We start from the raw sequence: 17500 nt of genomic DNA, 5'->3' as shown, positions 1-17500 counted from the left end.
CACATCACCGGAGACACACATCAACCAAATAACCGCTGCAGCATACGGGCGCCTGGCAAACCTGAGAATAGCGTTCCGATACCTTAATAAGGAATCGTTCAAGACACTGTACACTGTGTATGTTAGGCCCATACTGGAGTATGCAGCACCAGTCTGGAACCCACACCTGGTCAAGCACGTCAAGAAGTTAGAGAAAGTACAAAGGATTGCAACAAGGCTAGTCCCAGAGCTCAAGGGAATGTCGTACAAGGAAAGGTTAAGGGAAATCGGACTGACGACACTGGAGGACAGAAGGGTCAGGGGAGACATGATAACGACATACAAGATACTGCGGGGAATAGACAAGGTGGACAGAGATAGGATGTTCCAGAGAGGGGACACAGGGACAAGGGGTCACAACTGGAAGCTGAAGACTCAGACGAGTCACAGGGACGTTAGGAAGTATTTCTTCAGTCACATAGTTGTCAGCAGTGGAATAGCCTAGCAAGTGAAATAGTGGAAGCAGGAATCATACATAGTTTTAAGAAGAGGTATGACAAAGCTCAGGAAGCAGAGAGAGAGAGGATCCAGTAGCGATCAGTGAAGAGGCGGGGCCAGGAGCTGAGTCTCGACCCCTGCAACCACAATTAGGTGAGTACAATTAGGTGAGTACGTCAAGAAATTAGAGAAAGTGCAAAGGTTTGCAACAAGACTAGTCCCAGAGCTACGGGGATTGTCCTACGAAGAAAGGGTGAGAGAAATCGGCCTGACGACACTGGAGGACAGGAGGGTCAGGGGAGACATGATAACGACATATAAAATACTGCGCGGAATAGACAAGGTGGACAAAGACAGGATGTTCCAGAGAAGGGACACAGACACAAGAGGTCACAATTGGAAGTTGAAGACTCAGATGAATCAAAGGGATGTTAGGAAGTATTTCTTCAGTCATAGAGTAGTCAGGCCGTGGAATAGCCTAGAAAGTGACGTAGTGGAGGCGGGAACCATACATAGTTTTAAGGCGAGGTATGATAAAGCTCATGGAGCAATCAGCGAAGAGGCGGGGCCAGGAGCTGTGACTCGACCCCTGCAACCACAAATAGGTGAAATAAGTGAGTACACACACACACATACACACACACACACACACACACACACACACACACACACACACACACACACACACACACACACACACACACACACACACACACACACACACACACATCAACCAACAAACAAACAAACACTAAAAACATATCAGTAAAAAAAACTGCGTAATCGAACGTCGTGTGTAAAAAACACGAGCGAGGGAAGAATGACTTAAAGTTTATGATTCTTGTTGTGATTGCTTTGTGATTCCTGTTGTGATTTCTGCTGTTATTCCTGTTGTAATTCGTGATCTTATTCCTGTTGTGATTCCTGCTGTTATTCCTGTTGTAATTCCAGCTATTATTCCTGTTGTGATTCCTGTTATAATTCCTGTTGTGATTCCTTTTATAATTCCTGTTGTGATTCCTGTTATAATTCCTGTTGTGATTCCTGTTATAATTCCTTTTGTGATTCATGCTCTAATTAGGTATCCCTGACGGGATACCTTCAAGAGGTCGCTTGATTTTTCTTTTATCTTCTTCCTCATAATTTTCAATTTTATTTTCCTCGTAACTGAAGAAAGCTTCACCCAAATGCCTTTTAATTTTCATCACTTGTGTACGGTAATGAGGACCAAATTCTTGGAACAGTTGAGTGATTTACCTGACCTGTGACCTGGAACGGCTCGGATAACCTTCAAAATCTTCAGCGGCGGAGCTTCAAGCACTCCGAAGAGTTGCCCCCCCCAAAAAAAAATACGACCACGATAGAGAGTGAAACTCAGATTTGGTAATTTTATGTGTAAAAATAGGGTTGACTCTTTATTCCCGTTAAGGCACGTTAAATGACTTTCTGTTTACCTCTTATGAAAGGCTTCAGTATTTAATGGCTGATACATCTCAGGGTTCATTCCAGCTTGGGGCCAGGATAGTATTTATTAAATTTCGTTTGCCTACTGGAAAGTTTGTAGCTTATATTTTTTTTTTTATTATCACACCGGCCGATTCCCACCAAGGCAGGGTGGCCCGAAAAAGAAAAACTTTCACCATCATTCACTCCATCACTGTCTTGCCAGAAGGGTGCTTTACACTACAGTTTTTAAACTGCAACATTAACACCCCTCCTTCAGAGTGCAGGCACTGTACTTCCCATCTCCAGGACTCAAGTCCGGCCTGCCGGTTTCCCTGAATCCCTTCATAAATGTTACTTTGCTCACACTCCAACAGCACGTCAAGTATTAAAAACCATTTGTCTCCATTCACTCCTATCAAACACGCTCAAGCATGCCTGCTGGAAGTCCAAGCCCCTCGCACACAAAACCTCCTTTACCCCCTCCCTCCAACCCTTCCTAGGCCGACCCCTACCCCGCCTTCCTTCCACTACAGACTGATACACTCTTGAAGTCATTCTGTTTCGCTCCATTCTCTCTACATGTCCGAACCACCTCAACAACCCTTCCTCAGCCCTCTGGACAACAGTTTTGGTAATCCCGCACCTCCTCCTAACTTCCAAACTACGAATTCTCTGCATTATATTCACACCACACATTGCCCTCAGACATGACATCTCCACTGCCTCCAGCCTTCTCCTCGCTGCAACATTCATCACCCACGCTTCACACCCATATAAGAGCGTTGGTAAAACTATACTCTCATACATTCCCCTCTTTGCCTCCAAGGACAAAGTTCTTTGTCTCCACAGACTCCTAAGTGCACCACTCACTCTTTTTCCCTCATCAATTCTATGATTCACCTCATCTTTCATAGACCCATCCGCTGACACGTCCACTCCCAAATATCTGAATACGTTCACCTCCTCCATACTCTCTCCCTCCAATCTGATATTCAATCTTTCATCACCTAATCTTTTTGTTATCCTCATAACCTTACTCTTTCCTGTATTCACCTTTAATTTTCTTCTTTTGCACACCCTACCAAATTCATCCACCAATCTCTGCAACTTCTCTTCAGAATCTCCCAAGAGCACAGTGTCATCAGCAAAGAGCAGCTGTGACAACTCCCACTTTGTGTGTGATTCTTTATCTTTTAACTCCACGCCTCTTGCCAAGACCCTCGCATTTACTTCTCTTACAACCCCATCTATAAATATATTAAACAACCACGGTGACATCACACATCCTTGTCTAAGGCCTACTTTTACTGGGAAAAAATTTCCCTCTTTCCTACATACTCTAACTTGAGCCTCACTATCCTCGTAAAAACTCTTCACTGCTTTCAGTAACCTACCTCCTACACCATACACTTGCAACATCTGCCACATTGCCCCCCTATCCACCCTGTCATACGCCTTTTCCAAATCCATAAATGCCACAAAGACCTCTTTAGCCTTATCTAAATACTGTTCACTTATATGTTTCACTGTAAACACCTGGTCCACACACCCCCTACCTTTCCTAAAGCCTCCTTGTTCATCTGCTATCCTATTCTCCGTCTTACTCTTAATTCTTTCAATTATAACTCTACCATACACTTTACCAGGTACACTCAACAGACTTATCCCCCTATAATTTTTGCACTCTCTTTTATCCCCTTTGCCTTTATACAAAGGAACTATGCATGCTCTCTGCCAATCCCTAGGTACCTTACCCTCTTCCATACATTTATTAAACAATTGCACCAACCACTCCAAAACTATATCCCCACCTGCTTTTAACATTTCTATCTTTATCCCATCAATCCCGGCTGCCTTACCCCCTTTCATTTTACCTACTGCCTCACGAACTTCCCCCACACTCACAACTGGCTCTTCCTCACTCCTACAAGATGTTATTCCTCCTTGCCCTATACACGAAATCACAGCTTCCCTATCTTCATCAACATTTAACAATTCCTCAAAATATTCCTTCCATCTTCCCAATACCTCTAACTCTCCATTTAATAACTCTCCTCTCCTATTTTTAACTGACAAATCCATTTGTTCTCTAGGCTTTCTTAACTTGTTAATCTCACTCCAAAACTTTTTCTTATTTTCAACAAAATTTGTTGATAACATCTCACCCACTCTCTCATTTGCTCTCTTTTTACATTGCTTCACCACTCTCTTAACCTCTCTCTTTTTCTCCATATACTCTTCCCTCCTTGCATCACTTCTACTTTGTAAAAACTTCTCATATGCTAACTTTTTCTCCCTTACTACTCTCTTTACATCATCATTCCACCAATCGCTCCTCTTCCCTCCTGCACCCACTTTCCTGTAACCACAAACTTCTGCTGAACACTCTAACACTACATTTTTTAACCTACCCCATACCTCTTCGACCCCATTGCCTATGCTCTCATTAGCCCATCTATCCTCCAATAGCTGTTTATATCTTACCCTAACTGCCTCCTCTTTTAGTTTATAAACCTTCACCTCTCTCTTCCCTGATGCTTCTATTCTCCTTGTATCCCATCTACCTTTTACTCTCAGTGTAGCTACAACTAGAAAGTGATCTGATATATCTGTGGCCCCTCTATAAACATGTACATCCTGAAGTCTACTCAACAGTCTTTTATCTACCAATACATAATCCAACAAACTACTGTCATTTCGCCCTACATCATATCGTGTATACTTATTTATCCTCTTTTTCTTAAAATATGTATTACCTATAACTAAACCCCTTTCTATACAAAGTTCAATCAAAGGGCTCCCATTATCATTTACACCTGGCACCCCAAACTTACCTACCACACCCTCTCTAAAAGTTTCTCCTACTTTAGCATTCAAGTCCCCTACCACAATTACTCTCTCACTTGGTTCAAAGGCTCCTATACATTCACTTAACATCTCCCAAAATCTCTCTCTCTCCTCTGCATTCCTCTCTTCTCCAGGTGCATACACGCTTATTATGACCCACTTCTCGCATCCAACCTTTACTTTAATCCACATAATTCTTGAATTTACACATTCATATTCTCTTTTCTCCTTCCATAACTGATCATTTAACATTACTGCTACCCCTTCCTTTGCTCTAACTCTCTCAGATACTCCAGATTTAATCCCATTTATTTCCCCCCACTGAAACTCTCCTACCCCCTTCAGCTTTGTTTCGCTTAGGGCCAGGACATCCAACTTCTTTTCATTCATAACATCAGCAATCATCTGTTTCTTGTCATCCGCACTACATCCACGCACATTTAAGCAACCCAGTTTTATAAAGTTTTTCTTCTTCTCTTTTTTAGTAATTGTATACAGGAGAAGGGGTTACTAGCCCATTGCTCCCGGCATTTTAGTCGCCTCATACGACACGCATGGCTTACGGAGGAAAGATTCTTTTCCACTTCCCCATGGACAATAGAAGAAATAAAAAAGAACAAGAGCTATTTAGAAAAAGGAGAAAAACCTAGATGTATGTATATATATATATGCATGTGCGTGTCTGTGAAGTGTGACCAAAGTGTTAGTAGGAGTAGCAAGATATCCCTGTTATCTTAGCGTGTTTATGAGACAGAAAAAGAAACCAGCAATCCTACCATCATGCAAAACAATTACAGGTTTTTGTTTCACAGTCATCTGGCAGTTTGTAGCTATAGTCAAATATTAAGGCAAGCTTGGTAGTCGTTAGAATCAGTGCCATAACTGGAGAATGACTCATCTGATCGGCTTCAAATTCTGAAAACTGGCGTGGTTTCCTGAGCACAAGGCTCACGCTGCTGTTGGGTACCACAAGACCCGATTTGTCAATTTTACTGAAGAGTAATATTCATTTTTTTCTTAAACAAGCCTTCAAATGTTAAAGCAGTCAGGGTATGTGGGGCTGGTGGCCTTGTTTACCCTGACTGGTCGGACATGTGTGGGGGTAGAAACCACATAAAGGAATTTACTCGTCAAGGTTTCTAAAGGTTTGATATTGTGTTTTTTCCAGTCTAAAGTTTGTGACTGATGCTGTTTTGGTTATGTGGTCTTCTGGAGGTATTTATGGCGTAATATTTGTTAGCGGATCCTCTGGTCGACTCCAAGAGTTGTTAATTTCCCCGGTTGAACTCTACCTCCGGCTCCATGACTTGTTCCATTTCCAGGTGGAAGGCTGTCTCCAGTTCCATGAGTTCACTTTATTCATGGAGGAATGTTATCTCCGGCCATGTGAGCTGTTCTATTCCAGGTGGATCGCTGTCTCTAACAGCGCAAGTTGTTCCATCCTCGGAACTCGGTTTTCTGTCACCTTGCAGCAGCGTCCAGTTACACTACCTCGTACATGACAGAGTTCACCACTAGCAGTAACTTGCTTCCAGCAATTATTTAGTATGCCTAGCAGGTCTTCCTGTTGTTCCCGCTGCTTCACGAGTCAGTGTTCTCATTCGCTGTACATCTGCCAAACCCGCATTTGTAAATTTTCAACCCGCGCCTCACACAGAGGCTTCCTTGAAGCCTGTAAAGACTACTGATCAGAGGAATTGAGTTACTCTATAATGAAGTATGTCAAGGTGTTACACACGTCTCTCACTGTCTCATCAGCATTCAGGGATACTTCTCAGGAATGCTACCCTTGCCTTTGAGGCTGAACTTGCTTTGGCTCCATTCAGGGCCTCTGGGCACTTCTGTCTTCGGTACCACCTGACGTGATCGGGTAGTCAGAGTCTAGAGGGTTCAGTCCCCCGGAAGCAGGATCGAGCTTCCACAACTGCATAACGCAATTTTTTCCGTTTCGGTATTTTATAAACGTTTGAGGGAAGCAGTTTACATAAGGCTGCCTCTAAATCATTTTACTGGAGTTATTAATTTGAATAGTGTCGATTTATCAGTTGAGTTCACTTATGTCAGAAGCTCCTTAGCTTCCTCATGTGATGTATATACTTGTTCTGTGTCTCGTGTATGTTGGCTGTCTATCTCTCGCACTGTGCAGTGTTCCCTTATGAAGACGCTCTGTAATCTGTTTTTAAGTTCTCCGCGTCTTCAAACTTTCCATGACCAGAGAGAGACTCGCACCAGTCAGTCCATCTATGATTATTCTACTTTCGAAGAGAAGCCAGGTGTCTACGACACATCACATAAAACAGAGACTCTTGGATGCCGCAACTGGCACCTCAGGAAGTTCCCATCACCAGTCCATGCAGACAACAGAGATGCCACCACTGGCACCTCAGGAAGTTCCCATCAATAACCCATGCAGACAACAGGGATGCCACCACTGGCACCTCAGGAAGTTCCCATCACCAACCAAGACAGACAACAGAGATGCCGCCACTGGCACCTCAGGAAGTTCCCATCACCAGCCCATGCAGACAACAGAGATGCCACCAATGGCACCTCAGAAAGTTCCCATCACCAGCCCATGCAGACAACAGAGATGCCACCACTGGCGCCTCAGAAAGTTCCTATCACCAGCCCATGCAGACAACAGAGATGCCACCACTGGCGCCTCAGAAAGTTCCTATCACCAGCCCATGCAGACAACAGAGATGCCACCACTGGCACCTCAGAAAGTTCCCATCACCAGCCCATGCAGACAACAGAGATGCCACCCATCACCAGCCCATGCAGACAACAGAGATGCCACCAATGGCACCTCAGGAAGTTCCCATCACAAGCCCATGCAGACAACAGAGATGCCACAACTGGCACCTCAGAAAGTTCCCATCACCAGCCCATGCAGACAACAGAGATGCCACCACTGGCACCTCAGAAAGTTCCCATCACCAGCCCATGCAGACAACAGAGATGCCACCACTGGCACCTCAGAAAGTTCCCATCACCAGCCCATGCAGACAACAGAGATGCCAGCCCATGCAGACAACAGAGATGCCACCACTGGCACCTCAGGAAGTTCCCATCACCAGCCCATGCAGACAACAGAGATGCCACCACTGGCACCTCAGAAAGTTCCCATCACCACCCATGCAGACAACAGAGATGCCACAACTGGCACCTCAGGAAGTTCCCATCACCAGCCCATGCAGACAACAGAGATGCCACCACTGGCACCTCAGAAAGTTCCCATCACCAGCCCATGCAGACAACAGAGATGCCACAACTGGCACCTCAGAAAGTTCCCATCACCAGCCCATGCAGACAACAGAGATGCCACAACTGGCACCTCAGGAAGTTCCCATCACCAGCCCATGCAGACAACAGAGATGCCACCACTGGCACCTCAGAAAGTTCCTATCACCAGCCCATGCAGACAACAGAGATGCCACCACTGGCACCTCAGGAAGTTCCCATCACCAGCCCATGCAGACAACAGAGATGCCACCACTGGCACCTCAGGAAGTTCCCATCACCAGCCCATGCAGACAACAGAGATGCCACCACTGGCACCTCAGGAAGTTCCCATCACCAGCCCATGCAGACAACAGAGATGCCACCACTGGCACCTCAGAAAGTTCCTATCACCAGCCCATGCAGACACAACCAAAAGTAAACTCTGCCAGAGAAACTATTGTCACACTGCGTCATTACGAGATGGAATTCCCCCCCAAAAAAAAAAAAATCATGAACTCAGAATTAACTCACAAACATTCAAGAAATGTCAAAAATATTATCCACAGAGGCAGAATACCAACAAATTCTGGAAAAATTCCACGACTTGGCCTACTTTAAGTATGTGATGAATAACATATTACAACACCGTCACGACTTGCGGCTGTGTTCATGGCTGAGTTAACTCATTTGCATTCTTCTCAATTAAATAAAAATAATTCATTACAACTGTAATATACTTAGCAAAAATAATTGTTGAATGACGGTCCTCATTATGTGCCTCTGTAACATTGTGGTCACTGCCACCCACAGGCGAGTTATTGTGGTCACTGCCACCCACAGGCGAGTTATTGTGGTCACTGCCACCCACAGGCGAGTTATTGTGGTCACTGCCACCCACAGGCGAGTTATTGTGGTCACTGCCACCCACAGGCGAGTTATTGTGGTCACTGCCACCCACAGGCGAGTTATTGTGGTCACTGCCACAGGCCACAGGCGAGTTATTGTGGTCACTGCCACCCACAGGCGAGTTATTGTGGTCACTGCCACCCACAGGCGAGTTATTGTGGTCACTGCCACCCACAGGATAGTTATTGTGGTCACTGCCACCCACAGGCGAGTTATTGTGGTCACTGCCACCCACAGGCGAGTTATTGTGGTCACTGCCACCCACAGGCGAGTTATTGTGGTCACTGCCACCCACAGGATAGTTATTGTGGTCACTGCCACCCACAGGCGAGTTATTGTGGTCACTGCCACCCACAGGCGAGTTATTGTGGTCACTGCCACCCACAGGATAGTTATTGTGGTCACTGCCACCCACAGGAGAGTTATTGTGGTCACTGCCACCCACAGGATAGTTATTGTGGTCACTGCCACCCACAGGATAGTTATTGTGGTCACTGCCACCCACAGGAGAGTTATTGTGGTCACTGCCACCCACAGGCGAGTTATTGTGGTCACTGCCACCCACAGGCGAGTTATTGTGGTCACTGCCACCCACAGGATAGTTATTGTGGTCACTGCCACCCACAGGAGAGTTATTGTGGTCACTGCCACCCACAGGCGAGTTATTGTGGTCACTGCCACCCACAGGCGAGTTATTGTGGTCACTGCCACCCACAGGAGAGTTATTGTGGTCACTGCCACCCACAGGAGAGTTATTGTGGTCACTGCCACCCACAGGTGAGTTATTGTGGTCACTGCCACCCACAGGCGAGTTATTGTGGTCACTGCCACCTACAGGATAGTTATTGTGGTCACTGCCACCCACAGGCGAGTTATTGTGGTCACTGCCACCCACAGGCGAGTTATTGTGGTCACTGCCACCCACAGCGAGTTATTGTGGTCACTGTCACCCACAGGCGAGTTATTGTGGTCACTGCCACCCACAGGTGAGTTATTGTGGTCACTGTCACCCACAGGCGAGTTATTGTGGTCACTGCCACCCACAGGTGAGTTATTGTGGTCACTGCCACCAACAGGCGAGTTATTGTGGTCACTGCCACCCACAGGATAGTTATTGTGGTCACTGCCACCCACAGGCGAGTTATTGTGGTCACTGCCACCCACAGGCGAGTTATTGTGGTCACTGCCACCCACAGGATAGTTATTGTGGTCACTGCCACCCACAGGAGAGTTATTGTGGTCACTGCCACCCACAGGCGAGTTATTGTGGTCACTGCCACCCACAGGCGAGTTATTGTGGTCACTGCCACCCACAGGCGAGTTATTGTGGTCACTGCCACCCACAGGCGAGTTATTGTGGTCACTGCCACCCACAGGCGAGTTATTGTGGTCACTGCCACCCACAGGCGAGTTATTGTGGTCACTGCCACCCACAGGCGAGTTATTGTGGTCACTGCCACCCACAGGCGAGTTATTGTGGTCACTGTCACCCACAGGCGAGTTATTGTGGTCACTGCCACCCACAGGCGAGTTATTGTGGTCACTGCCACCCACAGGCGAGTTATTGTGGTCTCTGCCACCCACAGGAGAGTTATTGTGGTCACTGCCACCCACAGGAGAGTTATTGTGGTCACTGCCACCCACAGGAGAGTTATTGTGGTCACTGCCACCCACAGGAAAGTTATTGTGGTCACTGCCACCCACAGGAGAGTTATTGTGGTCACTGCCACCCACAGGAGAGTTATTGTGGTCACTGCCACCCACAGGAGAGTTATTGTGGTCACTGCCACCCACAGGAGAGTTATTGTGGTCACTGCCACCCACAGGCGAGTTATTGTGGTCACTGCCACCCACAGGAGAGTTATTGTGGTCACTGCCACCCACAGGAGAGTTATTGTGGTCACTGCCACCCACAGGCGAGTTATTGTGGTCACTGCCACCCACAGGAGAGTTATTGTGGTCACTGCCACCCACAGGAGAGTTATTGTGGTCACTGCCACCCACAGGCGAGTTATTGTGGTCACTGCCACCCACAGGCGAGTTATTGTGGTCACTGCCACCCACAGGCGAGTTATTGTGGTCACTGCCACCCACAGGCGAGTTATTGTGGTCACTGCCACCCTCAGGAGAGTTATTGTGGTCACTGCCACCCACAGGCGAGTTATTGTGGTCACTGCCACCCACAGGCGAGTTATTGTGGTCACTGCCACCCACAGGCGAGTTATTGTGGTCACTGCCACCCACAAGCGAGTTATTGTGGTCACTGCCACCCACAGGCGAGTTATTGTGGTCACTGCCACCCACAGGCGAGTTATTGTGGTCACTGCCACCCACAGGCGAGTTATTGTGGTCACTATCACCCACAGGCGAGTTATTGTGGTCACTGCCACCCACAGGAGAGTTATTGTGGTCACTGCCACCCACAGGAGTTATTGTGGTCACTGCCACCCACAGGCGAGTTATTGTGGTCACTGCCACCCACAGGAGAGTTATTGTGGTCACTGCCACCAACAGGCGAGTTATTGTGGTCACTGCCACCCACAGGCGAGTTATTGTGGTCACTGCCACCCACAGGCGAGTTATTGTGGTCACTGCCACCCACAGGCGAGTTATTGTGGTCACTGCCACCCACAGGAGAGTTATTGTGGTCACTGCCACCCACAGGATACCTATTGTGGTCACTGCCACCCACAGGATAGTTATTGTGGTCACTGCCATGCATAGGATACTTGTGGTCACTGCCACCCACAGGATAGTTATTGTGGTCACTGCCACCCACAGGATAGTTATTGTGGTCACTGCCACCCACAGGATAGTTATTGTGGTCACTGCCACCCACAGGAGAGTTATTGTGGTTACTGCCACCCACAGGATAGTTATTGTGGTCACTGCCACCCACAGGATAGTTATTGTGGTCACTGCCACCCACAGGATAGTTATTGTGGTCACTGCCACCCACAGGATAGTTATTGTGGTCACTGCCACCCACAGGATAGTTATTGTGGTCACTGCCACCCACAGGATAGTTATTGTGGTCATTGTCACCCACAGGATAGTTATTGTGGTCACTGCCACCCACAGGATAGTTATTGTGGTCACTGCCACCCACAGGATAGTTATTGCAGTCACTGCCTCCCACAGGATCGTTATTGTGATCACTGCCACCAACAGGATAGTTATTGTGGTCACTTCCACCCACAGGAGAGTTATTGTGGTCACTGCCACCCACAGGATAGTTATTGTGGTCACTGCCACCCACAGGATAGTTATTGTGGTCACTGCCATGCATAGGATAGTTATTGTGGTCACTGCCACCCACAGGATATTTATTGTGGTCACTGCCACCCACAGGATAGTTATTGTGGTCACTGCCACCCACAGGATAGTTATTGTGGTCACTGCCACCCACAGGATAGTTATTGCAGTCACTGCCTCCCACAGGATAGTTATTGTGGTCACTGCCACCAACAGGATAGTTATTGTGGTCACTTCCACCCACAGGATAGTTATTGTGGTCACTGCCACCCACAGGATAGTTATTGTGGTCACTGCCACCCACAGGATAGTTATTGTGGTCACTGCCATGCATAGGATAGTTATTGTGGTCACTGCCACCCACAGGATGGTTATTGTGGTCACTACCACCCACAGGATAGTTATTGTGGTCACTGCCATGCATAGGGTAGTTATTGTGGTCACTGCCACCCACAGGATAGTTATTGTGGTCACTGCCACCCACAGGATAGTTATTGTGGTCACTGCCATGCATAGGATAGTTATTGTGGTCACTGCCACCCAACAGGATAGTTATTGTGGTAACTGCCACCCACAGGATAGTTATTGTGGTCAATGCCACCCACAGGATAGTTATTGTGATCACTGCTACCCACAGGATAGTTACTGTGGTCACTGCCACCCACAGGATGGTTATTGTGGTCACTGCCACCCACAGGATGGTTATTGTGGTCACTGCCACCCACAGGATGGTTATTGTGGTCACTACCACCCACAGGATGGTTATTGTGGTCACTACCACCCACAGGATAGTTATTGTGGTCACTACCGCCCACATGATAGTTATTGTGGTCACTGCCACCCACAGGATGGTTATTGTGGTCACTACAACCCACAGGATAGTTAGTGTGGTCACTACCACCCACAGGATAGTTATTTTGGTCACTGCCACCCACAGGATAGTTATTATGGTCACTACCACCCACAGGATAGTTATTGTGGTCACTGCCACCCACAGGATAGTTATTGTGGTCACTGCCACCCACAGGATGGTTATTGTGGTCACTACCACCCACAGGATAGTTATTGTGGTCACTACCACCCACAGGATAGTTATTGTGGTCACTACCACCCACAGGATAGTTATTGTGGTCACTACCACCCACAGGAAAGTTATTGTGGTCACTGCCACCCACAGGATGGTTATTGTGGTCACTGCCACCCACAGGATAGTTATTGTGGTCACTACCATCCACAGGATAGTTATTGTGGTCACTGCCACCCACAGGATAGTTATTGTGGTCACTACCATCCACAGGATAATTATTGTGGTTACTACCACCCACAGGAAAGTTATTGTGGTCACTGCCACCCACAGGATAGTTATTGTGGTCACTACCACCCACAGGAAAGTTATTGTGGTCACTGCCACCCACAGGATAGTTATTGTGGTCACTACCATCCACAGGATAGTTATTGTGGTCACTGCCACCCACAGGATAGTTATTGTGGTCACTACCATCCACAGGATAGTTATTGTGGTCACTGCCACCCACAGGATAGTTATTGTGGTCACTACCATCCACAGGATAGTTGTTGTGGTCACTACCATCCACAGGATAATTATTGTGGTTACTAACACCCACAGGATGGTTATTGTGGTCACTACCACCCACAGGACAGTTATTGTGGTCACTGCCACCCACAGGATGATTATTGTGGTCACTGTCACCACGCTCACAGGATGAATATAGGGTCACTAACGCTCACAGGATGAATATAGGGTCACTAACGCTCACAGGATGAATATAGGGTCACTAACGCTCACAGGGTGAATATAGAGTCACTAACGCTCACAGGATGAATATAGGGTTACTAACGCTCACAGGGTGAATATAGAGTCACTAACGCTCACAGGATGAATATAGAGTCACTAACGCTCCCAGGATGAATATAGGGTCACTAACGCTCAAAGGGTGAATATAGGGTCACTAACGTTCACAGGATGAATATAGGGTCACTAACGCTCAAAGGGTGAATATAGGGTCACTAACGCTCACAGGATGAATATAGGGTCACTAACGCTCACAGGATGAATATAGAGTCACTAACGCTCACAGGATGAATATAGGGTCACTAACGCTCACAGGATGAATATAGAGTCTCTAACGCTCACAGGGTGAATATAGGGTCACTAACGCTCACAGGGTGAATATAGAGTCACTAACGCTCACAGGATGAATATAGGGTCACTAACGCTCACAGGGTGAATATAGAGTCACTAACGCTCAGAGGATGAATATAGAGTCACTAACGCTCACAGGATGAATATAGAGTCACTAACGCTCACAGGATGAATATAGTCACTAACGCTCACAGGATGAATATAGGGTCACTAACGCTCACAGGATGAATATAGGGTCACTAACGCTCACAGGATGAATATAGGGTCACTAACGCTCAAAGGGTGAATATAGGGTCACTAACGCTCACAGGATGAATATAGGGTCACTAACGCTCACAGGGTGAATATAGGGTAACTAACGCTCACAAAATGAATATAGGGTCACTAACGCTCACAGGATGAATATAGGGTCACTAACGCTCACAGGATGAATATAGGGTCACTAACGCTCACAGGATGAATATAGGGTCACTAACGCTCAAAGGGTGAATATAGGGTCACTAACGCTCACAGGATGAATATAGGGTCACTAACGCTCACAGGATGAATATAGGGTCACTAACGCTCACAGGATGAATATAGAGTCACTAACGCTCACAGGATGAATATAGAGTCACTAACGCTCACAGGATGAATATAGGGTCACTAACGCTCACAGGATGAATATAGGGTCACTAACGCTCACAGGATGAATATAGGGTCACTAACGCTCACAGGATGAATATAGGGTCAGTAACGCTCACAGGATGAATATAGGGTCACTAACGCTCACAGCATGAATATAGGGTCAATAACGCTCACAGGATGAATATAGGGTCACTAACGCTCACAGGATGAATATAGGGCCACTAACGCTCACAGGATGAATATAGGGCCACTAACGCTCACAGGATGAATATAGGGTCACTAACGCTCACAGGATGAATATAGAGTCTCTAACGCTCACAGGATGAATATAGGGCCACTAACGCTCACAAGATGAATATAGGGTCACTAACGCTCACAGGATGAATATAGGGTCACTAACGCTCACACAATGAATATAGAGTCTCTAACGCTCACAGGATGAATATAGGGTCACTAACGCTCACAGGATGAATATAGGGTCACTAACGCTCACAGGATGAATATAGGGTCACTAACGCTCACAGGGTGAATATAGGGCACTAACTAAGGATGAATATAGGGGAAGGTCACTAACGCTCACAGGATGAATATAGGGTCACTAACGCTCACAGGATGAATATAGGGTCACTAACGCTCACAGGATGAATATAGGGTCACTAACGCTCACAGGATGAATATAGGGTCACTAACGCTCACAGGATGAATATAGGGCCACTAACGCTCACAGGATGAATATAGGGTCACTAACGCTCACAGGATGAATATAGGGTCACTAACGCTCACAGGATGAATATAGGGTCACTAACGCTCACAGGATGAATATAGGGCCACTAACGCTCACAGGATGAATATAGGGTCACTAACGCTCACAGGATGAATATAGGGTCACTAACGCTCACAGAATGAATATAGGGTCACTAACGCTCACAGGGTGAATATAGAGTCACTAACGCTCACAGGATGAATATAGAGTCACTAACGCTCCCAGGATGAATATAGGGTCACTAACGCTCAAAGGGTGAATATAGGGTCACTAACGTTCACAGGATGAATATAGGGTCACTAACGCTCAAAGGGTGAATATAGGGTCACTAACGCTCACAGGATGAATATAGGGTCACTAACGCTCACAGGATGAATATAGAGTCACTAACGCTCACAGGATGAATATAGGGTCACTAACGCTCACAGGATGAATATAGAGTCTCTAACGCTCACAGGGTGAATATAGGGTCACTAACGCTCACAGGGTGAATATAGAGTCACTAACGCTCACAGGATGAATATAGGGTCACTAACGCTCACAGGGTGAATATAGAGTCACTAACGCTCAGAGGATGAATATAGAGTCACTAACCCTCACAGGATGAATATAGAGTCACTAACGCTCACAGGATGAATATAGTCACTAACGCTCACAGGATGAATATAGGGTCACTAACGCTCACAGGATGAATATAGGGTCACTAACGCTCACAGGATGAATATAGGGTCACTAACGCTCAAAGGGTGAATATAGGGTCACTAACGCTCACAGGATGAATATAGGGTCACTAACGCTCACAGGGTGAATATAGGGTCACTAACGCTCACAGGATGAATATAGGGTCACTAATGCTCAAAGGGTGAATATAGGGTCACTAACGCTCACAGGATGAATATAGGGTAACTAACGCTCACAAAATGAATATAGGGTCACTAACGCTCACAGGATGAATATAGGGTCACTAACGCTCACAGGATGAATATAGGGGTCACTAACGCTCACAGGATGAATATAGGGGTCACTAACGCTCACAGGATGAATATAGGTCACTAACGCTCACAGGATGAATATAGGGTCAGTAACGCTCACAGGATGAATATAGGGTCACTAACGCTCACAGCATGAATATAGTGACCATAACGCACACAGTATGAATATAGGGTCACTAACGCTCACAGGATGAATATAGGGCCACTAACGCTCACAGGATGAATATAGGGCCACTAACGCTCACAGGATGAATATAGGGTCACTAACGCTCACAGGATGAATATAGAGTCTCTAACGCTCACAGGATGAATATAGGGCCACTAACGCTCACAAGATGAATATAGGGTCACTAACGCTCACAGGATGAATATAGGGTCACTAACGCTCACAAAATGAATATAGGGCCACTAACGCTCACAGGATGTATATAGGGCCACTAACGCTCACAGGATGAATATAGGGTCACTAACGCTCACAGGATGAATATAGGGTCACTAACGCTCACAGGATGAATATAGGGCCACTAACGCTCACAGGATGAATATAGGGTCACTAACGCTCACAGGATGAATATAGGGTCACTAACGCTCACAGGATGAATATAGGGTCACTAACGCTCACAGGATGAATATAGTCATCCAACGCTCACAGGATGAATATAGGGCCATAACGCTCGCAGGATGAATATAGGGTCACTAACGCTCACAGCATGAATATAGGGTCACTAACGCTCACAGGATGAATATAGTCACTAACGCTCACAGGATGAATATAGGGCCACTAACGCTCACAGGATG

Source organism: Cherax quadricarinatus, chromosome 14, assembly GCF_038502225.1.
Source record: "Cherax quadricarinatus isolate ZL_2023a chromosome 14, ASM3850222v1, whole genome shotgun sequence".
Classification (NCBI taxonomy): Eukaryota; Metazoa; Arthropoda; class Malacostraca; order Decapoda; family Parastacidae; genus Cherax; species Cherax quadricarinatus.
Note: the sequence above shows the minus strand (reverse complement) of the source record.